Below are 18,733 nucleotides of genomic sequence, written 5' to 3' on the forward strand. Positions count from 1 at the left end.
TCAGTGCTTACTCTCTCCTATCAATCCAGGGATACCTTTTCTCTGAAACAATTACACTTGAGGAGTTTTGAACTCCTGGTTCAGACTAATCCATCTAACGACAGAAGCACCTTTCAAGCTTCCATCGACACAAGTCCATCATTCATCATTTGCTGGTGCATATGCTTTCTGCTGACAGAGCTCCATTACTAGAAAAGCTCAGTAAGTAAAGCTGATTTGAAACAACTATATATTATAGGCAGCCTGCATGAGACACGCTGATTTTGATCCTAGAAAATCACCACATAAAAAAAAGGAAGGGGGGGGGGGGCGAAAAGAACTATTTAATTATTAAAATACTTTCACTTCTTACCAACTGCTGCAATGTGATTTATTAGTGTTAATTTGCAATTTACTTGGGGAACAAGGGAAGAGAAATTTAACTCTATATAGCAAGTACATAACATGCTTTGTAATTCTTAGACCAGAAATGTTTTTGTCTTTGATTAATAATAAAATGCTGCACCAATGCTATCAAAACACAGACCCCTACCAACTTTAGCATGTTGTAGGATCATCACAGCTGGAAAACAATATGCCAAACCATAAATTCAGCAGCACAAGCAAGAACACATTTGATTTTATTTTTTGACCAAACAATGACATAATTCAGATAACATTAATAAGGTATTTCTGTAGTATTTTTGGCAATTGTAAGTGATTTACTAACATGCATTAAGCTTCAGCATTCTGTCTGGTTTAGTATTTCAGTCTCTATTTTACAAATGCAAGTGTAGGGCAAGGAGAGGTTAAGTAATGTATTCAGCGTCCACATTTTCTTATTCATCACTTTGGCTAATCAACCTTATGATTATAGGGGTGAGAGGATGAGAAGATTTGGCCAATTTGGCTGTGCATAACTCAACCATCAGAATTTATTTTTTTTTAGAGAATCAAACAGGAAAAAAAAAAAATTGGGAGGATGGGAATAAGAAATGTGGTCTTACCAGTGAAGTACAATTAGCCTTCAAAAAGGTCCTTTTAGGCTCTAGGAAAAAAAGAAAACACTTACATAAAGCCAAGGAGGTACAGGCTCAGCCTAAATGTCAAGTAATAGTTATATCACTGCTGTTTGAAATGCTGTGCTGTGAAAAGGATGGAGAGCCACTTCCCATAACATTCAGAAATACTACACTCAGGCCAATCTCATTGGGGAAGAGGGAGACAGAAAAGAAAGAGAGAAAGGCAGCAGCTGTAATAATGACACCACAACCAGATTTCAGGATCTATCTTTAAGATATAGCCAGATAAGGTCCCTTCCAGTATCCAATATTCTTTTCTGTTTCACTGACTGGAATGAAAAAAGAAGCTAAAATGGGAACAGAGATGCAGATTTTGTTGTTTTCTTGAAGAGGAATTAAGTTCTGTGCTTCAATTTGAGAGAATGGGGCTTACAAGTTCTATCTAGATTACAAATTTTGTACGTTAGACACAGTTTTCTTTTCAGTCTGTCAGCACAGTACAAACAGCAATACATGGAAGTAATAGCCAAAAACCATCACTGGGATAAAAACAAGTATTTGATACTCCATCGTTCCTTAGATATTTGACTTCTTCATTTCAACAGATTTGTTTGTGACACCAGTTTTTTTTTAATCGATAGGAAGTATTCAAGCCACTTATGGTGAGTTCCTTTTGTAGACATTGTCAGTACTTCTCCCAGAAGACTGCATACGAAGCCAAGATTGAAGGCAGCCTGATGTGCTCTTTGCCGCCTTCAGCCTAGATGTTCAAGAAGCTACCTCAGACTGGTCCACATGTCACAGAAGCAGCACAAATATGCCCTGAGGCATCTCAGTTTGCAAAAAAACAGGGTCGATTTCTCCAATTTTACAGTATGCTTGATATACCACAATAGGAAAGTTGGAACATGATTGAATACCTTAAGGAAATTCACATTTATGCATACAAAAATAATCTCCAAATTCAGGAGAAGAAATTTGTCTCATTACCTTCTCACCTCCCATACTGCGAGTTCTGGTAACCATGCTCAATTTTAGAGTATTATGTACCAAATAAAATGAGAGTCCTGTTCCACGTATTCTTTTCCCTGTTATCATCTAAGGAAATGAAGAGGCAGGCAAAGCGCACTGTGTACTTTCCTGATGTGTTTTTAAATAGCTAATGTGATCACCTAACAACTAAAACAACCTAATTATCTTCAGTTGTGAAGAAATATACTTCCCCTTCTCCTCTATAGAGAAAGTTCTATTCCCCCTACCAAACCATGTGCACATTCTTTTTGTTTAAAGGGAAAGCCTGGTACACTGACACGGAAATGGCGTCTATTGATTTACAGACATCTCACATAGAATTATTCAATTTTTGGAGTAGATTTTAATGAGAGGCAGAAAGTATATAAGCTGCAGATAGGAAAAAAAAAAAATTCAACAGGAATGGACAGCAACAAAAAACCTAAATAGTGTTCTGATGATCAGATTAAAACAGAAAGCATGCAGCTTCCTGGGATTCTATTTTATAACTTGCGGTTTCATTAAAAAAAAAAAAAAAAAAAATTACCATACGGTACAGATGCCCTAAAAAGACTGAAGTCAAGTGAGCCTCTAGGGGAGGGCAGGGGAGGAGGGAAATCAGTGTATATGCGTTTATTAGAAAAATGTTAAAAGCCTATTCTGTTATATGTAGTTCAGTTATATGTTCTATGTAGGTCTCAGCAAATGCCAGGCACAGGCAGTAACACTTCTGAGGCAATTAACGGAAAACACCCCCCTTTAACAAGGACAAAAACCGTACTTTCTGGAGCCACAGTGATTGCCCGGTTACCCCTCCCTCCTCCTCTGTTTGAGCACCAATTTCAAATTAGTACAGCTAAACTAGGTTATCATGATCTGAGGAAGCTGAAGAACAATTTTAAAATGCTCATTTATATAAATCTTTATTTTAGTAAACATTATATGAACTGTAAGCAAGATAATAGCTGCTACCAAAGTTCATTCCATTTCCAAAGGTATAGTAAATGCTTAAGAGTTTAAAACTTGTTTTGATCCTCACTAGCACTTTTATATTTTTTTCAACATGGATCTAGAACACAAGCACTTAAAACCTGACGTTCAGGGTTATTCTAAGTACATACCCCATATACAGGCTGGGTATTAAGCGGTACTTTTGAAGAATTGTATTAGTTTCAAAAGAGTCTATCTTATTTTAAATAATTTATAAAATGTCAAGGTTCTATCCAGAACGTATCTTCATACTTACTGGGAAACATCTCAAAGAAAAACAATATAGAAAGTCAACCTAGACAAGTTTTAGAAAGTAATAACTTAACTATCAGTGGAAGAAAAGGTAGTTTCCTCACTACTGCTTCTGCACTCTTAGAGCTTTGGATGAGCTATATATCTTATAGCAGCTGTTCAACTCTCTCATATTCACAATCACTTAAAAAAAAAAAAAAAATAAGCTTTTCAGCAAGCTAATGACAACGTACATAATTATTTACTTTCAGAAGAATTAGTGCTCATCTGTAAAATCTATAAAAACTATACACTATTTTGGAAAATGCACCTGTTTTCAGAGAATAAAAGTAACTTGTTTAAACTTCTTTGTGTGCACATCTGATGTCATGTTTTGCTAACAAAACAAACCTTCTCACTGAACAGTCACTCAGGCTACACAAGTAATGTGGTAGAATATTCTGCCCCACACATCATTGTCAAAATTGCCTCTGAAGTTCTAAAGTGCAAAATATCCATCCTGTATTAAAGCATGATGCAAAATCTTTATTAAACAAACAAGCTTTAGAACTCCAGGAGATAATCTAGACATAATCAGTCGTGCATTTCATCTCTTCTACCTACTAAAATGGGAGATTGAAGTACAACACACTCGCATCTGACAAGGATTAGACCTAAACCTATAGCATGTTGATTTTACACAGCCATCAAAAAACTTGTTTAAACAAAGCTTCCATCTGAAACATTTCTGAAGAAAGGGGAAGTTTGCTGTGATTAAATTCCCTCTCCACTGCTTCTTATACAGCTTCTTCCCCCACCATAGTTATTACCAGCCACTTTTGGCAATACGTTGTTAGGCAAAGCGGACTGTTGCTCCAGTTCTCCCACAAATTAATTGTCACATTTCCTTTAACTCACTAAAAAAATTCAGATGAAGTTTAAACAAAAAAGTAACACATTTTAGCTTAATTTAAAATATGAAATTATTCCAGGCCCCATTTTGCTACAAAATGAAGGCGTGCACACTCTTTAGCAGATTACTCACAAGCATGGTCAGGAGTGATGCATATAAAATAGCTAATGGCAGAGTGCTACCCATTTTTTTATTTACTACACAAATAGAGCAGACTAAAAATGAACATAAGATCCTGCAGTGCAAGCTATGTGTTCTGTAGATATAGAATCATTGCTCATTAAGAGAAAAAGTTCAGATGCAGTGGCTACAATAGAGAACAGTTAAGTGTGTAAAGAATGGAAACACACATCAAAATACAAGTTCATACTTTCTAGAGAAGATCAACAGCGATACTGATGCTATGAGTCTCCTATTTTTCATTTAGTAGATCTCAAAACTAAATTATTAACAGTGGACCACTCCACATCAGTCAAAAAGACTGAACTGGAGACCTTTTGCCTGAGGTTAGACTCTCAGACACTCCAATCAGTACATTTAAACTCTTAAATATGATGTTGCCTTCAGTATTTTTTCTATCTAGCTTCAAGAGCAATTTATGAGCTTATGAGAGACAGATGCCCAGAGTGAAAAAATTGACCTGTCTTTTACACAGGACGTGCAAACTTCAAGAACTTTGAACTTTTCTAATCCATCAACAAAATACTTGTCTTCAGTTGCCAGATGAATATTTGTAAAATAAAAATAAAAGCCACACACACAATATTGAGACTAACAGCTCAACAATGAGACAGAATTGCAGCAGAATACGTATATGTGCATATTCATGCAAGCAACAGAGAGAGCAAAGATGTAACAGAAACAGCATCAATGTAATATTGAAATCTCTCTGCCGGATACTTTATTATTGTAACAAACTGGGTAAACTAACACAGGTGGGATAAGCAATTAAAAAAAAAAAAAAAAGAAAGAAAGAATAATGTTTGCTTCAAAGAGGATATCAGAGAGTACAATACAAAAGACTTCCATCAAAGTCAATAACTTTTTGTAATGGTTGCTTACCTGCTAATTTAAATGCATTCCTTGTGAATTATATTGTTCATTAACGACATGCATAGTCTCTAGCCTAACTCTGTCGGAACAGCTAGAAATGTGGGATGCAGATTATGTTAAAGCTTTACTTTTCACATAGTAACAATGTTAAAAATACATTTGAATATTTCAAAAGAACACAGGTTACTTTTATTACAAACTGTACATATTGCTATATCCCAGCTCCAGTCAGAGGTCAGCAAAGCATGTTTATTTGATTGGCTTCTATATACTTAATCTGTCTCCTTGTGTACCTAAGAACTGAATACTGGAGTGTACACATGTACAAAGTAAAAGTGATCCATCAGGCTTCAACATGACCTAACCAAGGAGAAAGCAGTCCCTGAAGTAGAGATGCAATCTGTACCCTAAGCATCAGAGCTCTCTAGCTGTTGAAGGGGGTGTCAGGAGTGAAGGAACATGTATATACTTAAATTACCACAGCCACAAAAGAATTATCACTTTTTTTTAATCCTTAAGAGTAGACAGCTCACAAAACATTAAAAGGTTTTACAGGTAGTTACTCTCTTTCCCTCTCACATACTTTCCTTTATAGCAGGTAACCTAAGAACATGCCAACCCCAAATATCCACTTCATGCTGGTAAATTACTAGGAGGAATACACCTTGGCTGCTAGTTATAACACTAATTCAAGAAACAAAAGAATTGGAGAAGACAGAATCACACTATACCTTTGTAGTATAACCAAGAGTGTCTGATGTCACAAAGGTGTAGCATCATAAATACATGCTCATGACAAGACCACCACAATTTAGCACATGAACATCATCATGCATTTTCTAGTTTAACATAAATTACATTCACATCTAAAGACAACTGAAAAGCTGAAAATGTAAGCTTTGCAGGACTGGAAGACTGAGAGGGTTCAAATGAACATTGTTTGTTGATTGTTGCTAAGTCAGGTTTTAATCTTGTTTTTAAATCCTTTGCTCTAATAGGAAGAGGTGTAAAACATTTCTTTAAACTGAAGTGAGCTCCCCTCTGAACCACCAGCAATTTGGCAAGTCAGATGAGCTGGCACATCAGAGCATTCTATTAGTTCATGAAGACCAATAGCTTGTCTGTAAAAATTTGTAAGGGCCTAATGCACTCTGACAAATGACAAAGGTTATTAAAGGACAGCCTGTGGGATTATAATTGCTTTGTGACTTTATCGCTATTAACAGCAAGAACGAACATCGGTAGAGAGTAAACACCATGAGACATTAGTACAGGAATCCACCAAGATCTTGACTCAGCAAAGCACATAAGGACATTAATTCCATTCCTGTATTAGAAAACAATTAAGAACATGGTTAAGTGCATTCTATATGCCTATCATTTAATTGGAGGAAAAAGTAGTCATCTTTTCAGGTGCCATGGCAGTCTACCTTATAGTATAGACAGACTATACTACTGCTTTGCTGGTACGTGTTTTCTAAGGATGATGAAAGGATTCTTACCAACTTTGCTGTAGTCTTTATATAGATTCTGTTAAGTAAGTTACAGGATAACTGAAAGTTTGCAAGGACTCAGTCTTCATAGCTCTGTCCACAATATGTGGGGTCTCCCCAAGAAAAACCTGAGTTTTTTCTGCAAGCATTATTTTCTTCATGTTTCTCAAAAATACTTACCAAAGTTGAGGTGTAAATCAATTTATATTACAAGAGTATAATTGTTTCAAAATAAGAGAAGAGAGAGAGAAATCTGACAAGGTTAAAAGGAGACTGGGGAAAGGTTTAGGCCTAACACATATTAAATAAAAATCAATCAAGCTGACTTTTCAAGAATTACAAAGTAAGATGTATCATACCACCGCTCAAAGTGAGGGGAAATGAGGGATAGGACTCCCAACCGCACAGCAACACTTGCTTCGTACAGAAATGAAGTATTGTACGTTAACTCTTAGCTCCCTGCAAAGCACTGACTCCTGGCAAAGTTAAGGCAAGAGAGTCAATGCTTTGCACTGAACAAGCTAGGAATTCACTGTGAGCCTGAAGCCCCTGCCTTGCTCATGGGCAACACTTCCACTTAACCCGTGAGGCTCCAGATTTTGCTTTTGTGAAGACAGCTGCACCTTCCTCTTCCTGTGTTTCTGCAGTGGCAAAACACTTCTGACAAAATGATTAGAAGTATCTTGCCTGACACAACACAGAGCTCCTAAGTCTCAAACTGCTTTCTGAAAAGGCTACGTCCCACTGCAAACCCTGCCCCTCCTTCTCAAAACAGCATTAGTTGGAAAGGCATGCATGGCATATTCAGAAGGGTACATAATAGGAAAAAAAGGTTAGATAGATACTTTATATCAAAGGCCCAATCTACAGAACAGGGGGGAAAAAAAGTAAAAAGAAAAAATTCACAAAACAAGGGATTGCTCAGTATGAATACAGGCATCACAGTCGGCTTGAATTTGGTTGTACCATTGGGGGCGGGTTTTGTTTTGTTTTTCAGCACAAGATGTGTTGTATAAACAGCTACTTAAATCTATGCTACTTTTAGTAAAAAGAATGCATGGGGCCCTCAGACATCAGGCAGAGTGCAATTGGCTAACTAATATCAACTATAGAAGAACCAAGCAACATTTATTAAGCCCCAATTTGGACATCTCCACAATTGTTTCTTGGAATTAAGAACTAGGACAAACTAAAAGAACTTCACAAAACAGTCATAAATGTCCATTTCTGACCTAACTTTAAAGGAAAAGGCTTTTACAAGGTTTGTGTCACATCCCCCTCTCTGGAATCATTTGTACCCCCAGCAGTCAACAGACGCTTGGCCTCCCAGCTCCCCCCCCGTGTCTCAGCCCCGACGCTGGTACTTGGTCTGAGAATTTTGGTCAAGTCACAGTCCAAGACTTACACCAAGTCATCACTTCTTTCTGGCCACTCACATAACTAACCTCAACTCCTTTTTAGCATTATTGCCTAGCATTATCTGTAAAACTAGTGTAATCCACCTAACTTTACCAGTTAGCTTTCTTTTTAACCTATTCAATTTTGGAATATTGTCTGTATTTTATCCATCTGCTTTCTTCTCTGTTGCTGATGACGCCATCATCATCTGAACAAATATTGTGACTGGTCTTATTCACAGCATTTGATAGACAAAGGCCAGTTTAAGTTGTATTTCTATATATGGAATACTGTTTGAAAACAATCAATTTCTATTAGTAGATGAGGCTGCTACAGTTCTTCAGCAAAGGAAACATACTACCTCCAAATAAAGTTTGCAATGAAATGTTGTTAGAGCCAGTAAATCAGTACCAATGCTATTCAGCAGTAGCTGGGTATGGCCTCCAGCCACATGGCAGAGATTATTCTTGCATAACATCAACCCACATGAAGCAGCTATGTTTAAGGATTGAAGATAATTTGTTTAACAACCTTCTGTAGCTAGCATCAATATTAAGACCCCCAAAGATGGACAAAGTAGAAAAGGAAAAGCAGAGGTGGAGTGGTGGTGATAGAAGGGAGAAGAATCTGAACAAAAACTCCTTCAAGTATGATTCACTGTTCCTTTATTTCAACATATCATAAAAAACAATCTTCCTCAAAAAAAGATTTGCTTGGGTAATACATGATGTCATCATAAATCATATTTTCCTCTTCTGTCAGTGTCAGCAGTTTCCTTGGACTTCTTTGAAGGGGAAGGAGGGAAGAAGAGCTAGAACAATCTTCCAGCTTTGGCAGAAAAGGCCCTTTTTGTTCCCAGGTCATTTGTCTTCACATAACCCATGCCATGCAATGAGAAAGCATCACAAAGCACTATCAAAATGCAAAGCCAGTATCAATATAAAACTCCTTTCTATTCTTTCTAAACATGAACTTCTTTAGTTGCCATCTTATTTCCTCTCCAGTGGAGTAAATGCGTATTTGTTCACATTTAAAACAAGGATTAATCTAATCTATGCCAGAAGCACATTCAGACCATTCAATAGGACAGCACTGTGTGACAGAAGTCACGAACTGAAAGTAAACCATATATTAAAAACAAAGATAAGCATTCACCCTTCTCTACTTTTGTCCCTTCTTTTTGGCTTTCATGAAATTGTGTAATGCTTTTTCCTTCTTCTTAGTCAACTAATTATTATTTGTCCACAAAGCATAAACTGGTATTTATTCTGATTACAGTTCTCCACAATGACCTCTGATTACTACACAGAAATCACATTACAGGACTATGATGGTTGATGAAGCATTTGTGAGAAGTAACAAGAAAATAGGACAAAGTCCTTAACATAAGGCTTAAGTTTAATACACTTCAAGACTTTTATTACTGATGGGGCTTATAAATTATAGTCAATACCACAATATTTACCTTCCTCCTCTACAGATATATAAAATACATTTTATTTGTCTGCTTATGCAATATAAAAATTCCTGAGCCTCCTAGTTTAAAGTTCATGACTGTAGCATGCACTTTTTTTATATTAGACCTACCAGCTTTAACAAGGAGAAAACAGCAACACGCTAAATTTTTCTCCCCTCTCTAGTCTTCAAGTATTTATACTCTTCTGACATAGCAAGTGGACAACAGATGCACCATCTACAACAGACTTGCAATAAACAGAGTAACACATACTTGTGAAGAAGTTCCATCTTGATGTATTGAAAGCAATAACTGTGCTATTGATTTAAAGAAAAGGCAAAAGTACAGTTAGGTGCTGTAGAAACATATGGCTGGCAGGCACCACACTATCAAGTGAGAGAAGATACCTGGAAGCAGAGAAAACATTTTTGCAGTCACACAGACTAGAAGAATTTGTGGGAATAAAGTGGAAGCCAGCAAAACTGTCCAAAACTGGGTCATCCAAGGTGGCAGTCAGGCAGCACAGAAGTGATTTGAGAAGAACTAAGTACAGAGCAATCAGAAAGGTTAGCAAAATGGAGCAGCAGAGGAGTTCCCTCTATTTGCAAACCAATATACTATCATTAGAACATATCAAAACAGACAAGTGAAATACCCACCATGCACTCTTCCAAAATCTCAGCATTCTGGGAGGGACAACAGAGCCTGTTAGAACTGATGGCACAGAACAGAATCCACTCATCAGGAGGTCCCAAGCTAATAAAGAAATATGTAACAGAGCAAAGCAAGTTCTGCAAGCTATTTAAAACTTAGTCTGTTCTTAGTTTATGATTGAAATTTATATCTAAGGACTTCTCAGGCCTTGGGTTTCCTTTTTCAAACATCCAAGGAAAAATAAAAACAATGCAGGGCTCATATTAAAGGGATCCTCCATTGAGAAAAATGTATCTCTATGAAAGGAAAATAAATATAGCCTATATATAACCTGGATGTAATAAAGTTACATAGGCATTTTCCGTGACTTGTGATCAATTATGAGTTTTAGGCTTGTACTGGACAAGTTTAAATCAGAATAGGAAACATTGCTCCTTTTCTACAGTAACTTCGGTTACACCATGAAGTCACTACATAGATCCATTGCAATTATTGGATGCCATCTACATCCATGCTTGGCTTGGAAAATTTCTAAGGAATCATAGACAATTTCCACACCAAAACCAAACAAAATCCACGGAAAATAAGCATCAGAGGAAATTATTCCTGAAACCTACCATCCAAGACACTTTTAGCAATTCTGAAAATGACAAATCATCAGTAAGACTTTACATCCTTACCCATTTCATCAGAAGACCTACAGCCAACTTTACTGAAATTTAATCTCCAAGATTTGTTTTCTCTCCCAGAAGGCATGTTTCCAATAGCCTTTTGAAAAGCTTCTGCTATTCTGACTTGTATTTCAGAAACAGATTTCCAGAATTTTTTTTAACAATTTCATTTTAAAATAATTTTGAGATTCTTACGGATAAGTCAGCTAAAGGATGTCTGGAAGCATTGGGCACGAAGAAAAAGAACCTGCTAACCACCATGGAGAATACTACTGAAAAAAGACATTCCAAGACATGAGAAACCACAACAAAGCAAAATTAGTACAAACAAGCTGGAATCTTGCTTTAAAGGAGAAGGATATTTATTCTTCCAAAATTCCCCAAGTTTGTCTATGCAGCAATCAAGATGTGGACAATGAACTTATTCAAAGTAGCCTCCACATATTTGGAAATCATTTTCTTACATTACTTGCATGTAGATATGGATGTAACTTTAAAAGCTTATAACATTTTCACAAAAACAGTGAAAGACGAACTAAAAGCTATGATGATTAGTACTCTTGAGTATTACCAAACAAATGCCTTCAACAGTTACTATTCCAATAGATAGAAGGCAAGCTCAGAGTTGCAAACATCAGCATATAAATTTAATGAATATGTATGAGAATGATGAGTAGGGAAAGAATATAAGATTGGAAGATAGAAACCTATTTTGCAGCACTCCAACAAACTATTCCAATACTTCGAAAAGGAAACATTTTTTTAAAAAGGTCCCCTTCAATAATCCTAAAATAATAGCACATAAAATGTTCGCAGAGTAAGTAAAGCAGAACTCAAAGTAATTTGAATTTAAACATTAATCTCTGCTAATTTAACAATAGAAACGGTGTAAAATCACAGATTCCACCTTAAATCTCACCCACTCATTCTACAGAAAAATAGTGACTATAGGTAATTTGTTATTAAAATAGTTTTAAGAGCACCCAAGTGACCCAGGTGCCTAAATCCCAAGGATTTTCAATGAAAAGGTAAACCTAAGCCATAGGAATAAAGCTTAAAATGCTGTTTACACACTGATTGCAAAGGGGAAAAAATGGTGAATTACAGATCTTAGTGTTTCATTAAGCCAATTTTTGTCTTGTAGTCTCAGACTACTTTCTTCTCCTCAGCTGAAATATCTGAAGAAAAAAAGAAACTCTCAAACTAGCACAAATGAAGTTTTTATAGGTCACATGGGATGCCTGCTGCCATGCACCAGATGTGTATAGGAAAAAGAAAGTGGTCAACATATGATATTAAAAAACAGTGCAGTTTCAAATGTTTTAAACATGATGTCAAGTGCATTCAACAGGTCTACAAATGCATTACATTAGCCTAAATTTAGTAGGTGATAATTGAAATCAGAGATCCAGTCATTACCACTGACATGTTTCTAAATACTACCCAATAAATTTTTGTCTGTTTCAGATTTTGTATGACAGCTGGCAGTTGGGAGGGAGGAATCGCCAAGAGGGTACATGCACACACATGTACAACATTTCTGTATTTAGATTCCAGTATCTTCCCTTTCTAGAGTTGATGTAACAGCGACAATACTGTCATACAAACACACAGTCCCATAGCTGAATTCTGTAAGCTGAATTTTTTCTGTAGGCTCTACCTGGCATCTTGCAGTAAGCACTGAGTATGGAACAGAATGGTATGTATCCTAACCAGCTCCAATTGCATCTCCTGCACATGAATTTTCACAATGAAGTTCATTCATTTCTTTTAGAGACATGAGATCTGTTCTTCCTACTTATCCTTACTGATCATCTCAATTTTTAGCTAGGACAGGAAGAAAGTCCACCAAAAATAGAAGATACAGCCTCAGTCTACATCTTTTTTGTTGTTACTGTTGTTATTTTTGTAATTATATACCATTCAACCAGAAGGGAGCAAATATGAAAAAATCCTGATCGACCTGAAGGCAAAAAAATTTCTTCCATGTCTAAAATGCATTCAATTTTTTACTTTCTTTTTAGTCTCAGCTGTATCATCACCTTGCTGATACACCCAGTATCAGATAATATAAAGTGCAGCTAAGTAGCACGTGGGAATAAATGCCTCTAGGAGCACTACAGATTTGGCAAGTGGACAGGTATCAACCATCACTCCTGACAACATGCAGAAGCGTTTTATGCACGTTGGTATGAAGGGCTCAAAATGATACTTGGCATCTATAGTTTATCAACAAGGCCTCCTCACATCTCAGTTTTGCCATCTGTAAAACGGAGACAGTGCTGTCTTTCCACTTCTCAAAGGAAACTGAACTTGAGAACACACTACTGAAAACCATGCCTGAAAAGATATGCCTGGCACTTTGCATAACACCACCAACAGCATGGCTTTTGACTGGAAATTTAAACATCTAGTTAGAACCAGTGAAGGATGGGAATAGAAGAACAAGGCTTCCACTAATAAAATTACAGTTGTTCAATTTAGGTGCATAAACCTTTGTATACAAGCAGCAAATACTTCTTAAGTTTCATGGATTATAATCTTTCAAAATGATTTCCAAAGAACTTTGAAAAGACTAGCTTTTTTTTCTTTTAAAAAAAAAAAAAGTAGGCTTTAAAGAGACAAACCACTTTCTCTCTTAGCGTTCTTCTTTAAAGGAAGATCTATTTACTAAGTCACAATATTTCTATCCAAAAAGTTAAAATAAAAGGAAGCTGTATGCTACTCATTCTTAGCTTTTTAGACCCTAAGATACAAAAGACCCATAAAATTACTAGCACCTATTAGAAGTATTTCACTTTGTTACTGGTCTCAAGAATTAAAATTAAAACTGCAATCAACATTAACCATGGACTGCAGTAAAACAGCCAGGAGGCACCTTGGAGATAAACATAGTTATCAAAGACAAACAAAATTTGAGAGGCCCACATTAGATGGTGGGGAGGGGAGTGAGAAACATCAGTTTGACATTTTTTCTGCTGCTCAACTAGTTGCTGGAAGCAAGTTTTTAAAAAAAAAAAAAAAAAAAAAAAAAACAAAAAACACAGACAAATCCTACAAAGTTATGAATGAAAATTCTACCTCTATTAAGTAGTATCAAAATTGAGAACTTTAAAATCTACTATAGCGACAACTCTATTTAAAATATAAAACCAAGTAATTTTAAAATTAAGATTTTTAATAAATTGTTGTTTAGAAACATCCATCTTGAAACTTCAATGCAGCCAGTCTCACTACAGATCAAGAGTTAGTCCTTCACCAGATTCTGTCAACATAGCCTCAAAAACCCCCAAGTTCAGACAAGGTCATTTAGGACCCAAGTCACAGGTTATTCTGGAAGGAGTAGGGCACACAGGGAGTGTCTTGTAGCACCTATAGCATATGGTTGTTAAAGCTGCTGAAGATTAATGTGCTGATCTTTCTTATGACTTTTGATCCAAAGTAAAAAGGAAAATGGCAGCCTTTTATGACATTTTGTTTTCTATCCCTCTTTTCCACCTCCTCCACTAAAACATCTTCCTCCTCTCTTTTTCACTATCCAATATTAAAAAGTCATTTATTGCAATAAAGGGATTTAGTGATTTGGGAGTAACTTTTGTACACTGTACACCCTCTAGACACCCCAGAACTATGTTAATAATCTTCTTCCTATTAATTGTCTCATCAACTCACAGCTGGCTATGCTTTTTATTTCATTATGTTATTCATCAATCTAAAATAGAACCATAACAGAAAAAGAAATTGAAAAGGAGCAATTTCAATATTTCAAAACAGATGCAAATCAACGCCAGAGATGCTACACAGCATATTTTTATTGAGACAATTCTATACATGTCTGAAAAATGAACTTGTAATAAATAAACTCATATCCTGTGGAGGTATGTTTTTCCTTCCATCTTATGAGCTAATTATGCCAACACAACATAACGTTTTCCTAAATGCCTTATAAACTGACCCAGTTACTCAGAAAGTATTATTTTTAAATTGATGTGATAGATGCAAACTGGAATATTCGGATTTCAATTCTGGCACCAATTCCCGGATCCCCTTCCCAAGTAATTTAAGGACTTCCTCCCGATAGTTTTTCATATTCTTTTAACTGACATTTTATCTTTATACAGTATCTCAGCAGAATGAACATGCACTAAAACAATGACAGCCCTTCTTTGGCTGTCATCTCTCATTCTGGCAAAGACAGATGTCTTACACTGGCTTATGCCAATAATAGAGCCGACAAAAAACAACAGAGACTACCTGCCTCTGATGTAAAGGCACCAATTCACATTTGTGACACTCATTTGTCAATTAACAGATTTCTTCCATTGTTGACACATGGGACTTAAAAGATGTGGGCTAGAATGTGATGAATTAAAAAAGACAGATGAGTAAGCTATGAGCTGCAAAGTAATACTATAATGTGCTTTAGATAGGAATATCAACTGACACCCCTGACAGGCCATACAAGGTTTTATTTCATTTTGCTCTGTATCTAGGCTTCATACTTTGTCTTCTTTGTTCTCTTTTCATCAAGCTCCTAACATCTCATTCTGACAGCCAGAGACATTTAAGGCACTTTCGTTTCAAATGCAAGTTAGCGTACTTGATTTGTCATTAAAATGCAAAACGATTGCCATTGCAGGTAAATGTAGGTATGCTTAAAAGGTTGTATCTGCAAAGTAAAAGCTGAAAATGGTTTCTGGCTGCTTTGCTTAACTCTTTCACCAGCCTCAGAGTTTTTCCAAGGCAAGTGTTACCGTGCTCTAATAGAAGTGTAGCAGCACCTGCAGTTTTATACAGGGTACATTTTAGTATATTTAAATAACATAAAAGCCTGAAGTTACAATGTCAAGCGCAGAGAGGTACTGTCAAGTTTACACACGGAGCCTTAGTGTGATTTACACAAGAATCTGAAAAGAGTCTATCATGCAAAGCTCTCTGGGGTCAAAGCTCTCTACTCTCATGCACTCTGCTAGCTAGATACCAATGAAGAAAAAGCAGGGGGTTTTTTGTTTGTTTGTTTTTAATACACTAGTTGTGGTTGGTTTCACTGGAATCACCAGTGAGGGAATTTTAACAGCAATTTACTTTCTCTGTTCAATGACCACTTAAAAAGACATGAAAGCCTTAAAATAAATAAATAAATAAAATGCTCTGTAGCAAAAAGACACGGAACAGATTTAAAAACATTGCAGAAAAATAGACCTGCACAGGATGGAAATGAGTAACACCTAGCTTTCTACATACCTGCACAGATGTGAATGCACTCTATAATATGAATAAGGTTATTTCTGTTCAACTGGATAGACTCAAACATCAAGGATCTCACTTGTGTTCAGCATACAAAATCTAGTGAAAGGAAATATCTATTATTTTCTGCAAGTGGTAAAAGGTTTGAAAAGCAGCAGTATAATTTAAGTAATCAAATTTTCTTGACACAGACCTAAGTTCAGGTATTATTTGATTTTAGGAACTTACAGATAAACCTTTAACATAGGTCTGTACCTACATATCTCTTTTGTAGACTTTCTTGGGCTTTTTTTACTAGGAAAAAAGGGTGTGAACAGGGTTTCACTCCACTCACTAGGGTGCAGAAGCCTTTTTCCTTTTTTTTCCCCCCTAAGAATGAGAGCTGTATGGAAATTTGCAGTCAAGAAATCATTCAGGAAATCTGATTTAGACTATGACCTCATAGTGCATTAAACAAAAGGTACAGAACCTGAAACATTTCATGCTTCTGTGTATACAATGAAGCTTACTGACCAGTTCGGACACTATTCTCCCTACTGCTAAGATGTATCTGCTACAATATAGGAATTATTTATTCATTCCAGGTCATATGATAGTAATAGGCTATGCTGTAAATATAAGTATCAACTTCATAACTACCAGCTGTCTTGAAGGGTTTCTAGCACTACTGTTCCTGCCCACGTTAGTCTTAATTGCTTCTAGTACACTTCGGTCCCCACACAGAAAGAAAATGAAAAAAAAGTGCAAGACTACCTTAAAGCTGACTTCACCCTTTTACTTTGGTTTAAAATACTAGGGCTATAGCAACCAAGATTTTCATCTGCAGTACGCACAAAGAAACACTTGCTCATTCACTTTTAGCGTGACATATGTCCTCTTTTCCTCCATTTACCAGTTAGTAGAAAGTGAGACAAATGATGGTTAAAACAAAATCTACAGCAATGCATTAGTCGCCTTAACTTTAGAAAATTTTCTGTTGCTCAGTCATTTAAATGCAGGTGAAGCTCTTGTTTCAAACCACCTGTGGTTGCAGTGACCAGAGTCTGTAATACGGTGGCAAAGTAGTGGCCCGCATTAAATGGGTTGAGATAGATTCTCATTAGAGATATGTCCACATTTCAAAAGCCCTATTATTAGTGGTAGTAGCAGACCATTTGTTGATATGACTTATTTAAAGGAAGCCAAAGAATTAACACTGAAAGAACTACCCTCTGACATTCCCCACTTAGGCTGGAAGACAATTTACTAATTGTGCACCTGGTAGAACTGGAACCAATACTGTACAGGAACAGCTGAGCTAGCTAATGCCTGACTCCTGATTACAAGCAGCACAGTGAACAAAAGAGAGAGCATTTGCAAGAAAGCGAGAACCTCATGTTGCACCTGCACCCAAATCTCTCAGCAGCACCTTCAGCAGCCTTCTGCTGATTTAAGTTGCTGGAGGCAGTGGGGAGGAAGAAAAGGCGGCAGAGTGAGGGAGGGAAGTAAACTGGACAAATACACAGCCTCTCACTTAGTTGGCTAGTTTCCATTTCTTAGAAAACATAGCATTTGACATCTTTTTCCCAAAGCCATTCCAACATAATCACCTTCTTGACTGTTTCTGTGCTATTCCAAAGTACTTCACTGTCCAAGATAGAAAGTGTATTAAATGCAAGATAATAAGTAGAAAAATAAAGTGTTCAGATCCTTGAGCAGCTGTAATTTTAACATCCACACACTGGACTGTCAAATTACCTTAACGTAACTGTGCTGGAAGCAGAGTTTTCTGAATATTCAATATACTATTAATCCTGGCACATGTAGAACACCTTTCCCTCAGCCTTTAAGTACTTTAAAATAATCAGTACACTTTATTAGTTACATAACTAGGTCAAGTTTTCATCTTTTCTCTCCAGCTAAAAGGCCTTGAAAGTCCTAGGAGCCTAAAATACAGCATCCTCATCCAGTGCTTTTGTGGCCACGTGGCCTTGCAGAGTCATGGCACTGCAGCAAGTCTTGGACCCTTCACATCTAAAATGGTTCAAGGACAATTCTGCTGCATTTCCTTGGGCTTTAACAGATTTTATGCTCAAGTGACGAAACGCATTTTTAGCATTTGGTAAAAGAGAATGAGACCAAAAACAGATGAACAAAAACCTCAAACCACTCCCACCAAAATAAAACTTCACTAACCATATACTCATCATAAAAAGCTGCTCTGTTGCTCTAAGTAGGTAACTGGATGCTCCCAAACACCTAAGGATTTAAAATTAAAATATACGGGGTTTGAAATCAAAGGAAAAAGGCAAAAAGAAGGCAAAAAGAAGGCAAAAAGAAGGCAAAAAGAAGGCAAAAAGAAGGCAAAAAGAAGGCAAAAAGAAGGCAAAAAGAAGGCAAAAAGAAGGCAAAAAGAAGGCAAAAAGAAGGCAAAAAGAAGGCAAAAAGAAGGCAAAAAGAAGGCAAAAGAAGGCAAAAAGAAGGCAAAAAGAAGGCAAAAAGAAGGCAAAAAGAAGGCAAAAAGAAGGCAAAAAGAAGGCAAAAAGAAGGCAAAAAGAAGGCAAAAAGAAGGCAAAAAGAAGGCAAAAATACTCATGATGAATAAATATCTAAACTAATGACTAAAGAAGTAATTT

The 18,733-nt window shown here is 36.4% G+C and overlaps 1 protein-coding gene and 1 long non-coding RNA gene across 2 annotated transcripts in view; both read right to left on the reverse strand.

Annotated features, from left to right (window-relative positions):
* LRMDA (leucine rich melanocyte differentiation associated) overlaps positions 1 to 18,733 on the reverse strand; it is a 694,523-nt gene that overhangs the window by 658,351 nt on the left and 17,439 nt on the right. The window lies entirely within an intron of this gene.
* Positions 8,739 to 11,052, reverse strand: LOC148054799 (uncharacterized). The gene is made up of 2 exons (XR_015706380.1): positions 9,678 to 11,052; positions 8,739 to 8,958 (listed from the first exon to the last, which is right to left on the reverse strand). It is a non-coding gene; the product is annotated as an uncharacterized LOC148054799 (long non-coding RNA).

The sequence above is a fragment of the Nipponia nippon genome, unplaced genomic scaffold, assembly GCF_047370975.1.
Source record: "Nipponia nippon isolate SJK-2023a ecotype South Korea unplaced genomic scaffold, ASM4737097v1 scaffold_3, whole genome shotgun sequence".
In the NCBI taxonomy this organism is placed as follows: domain Eukaryota; kingdom Metazoa; phylum Chordata; class Aves; order Pelecaniformes; family Threskiornithidae; genus Nipponia; species Nipponia nippon.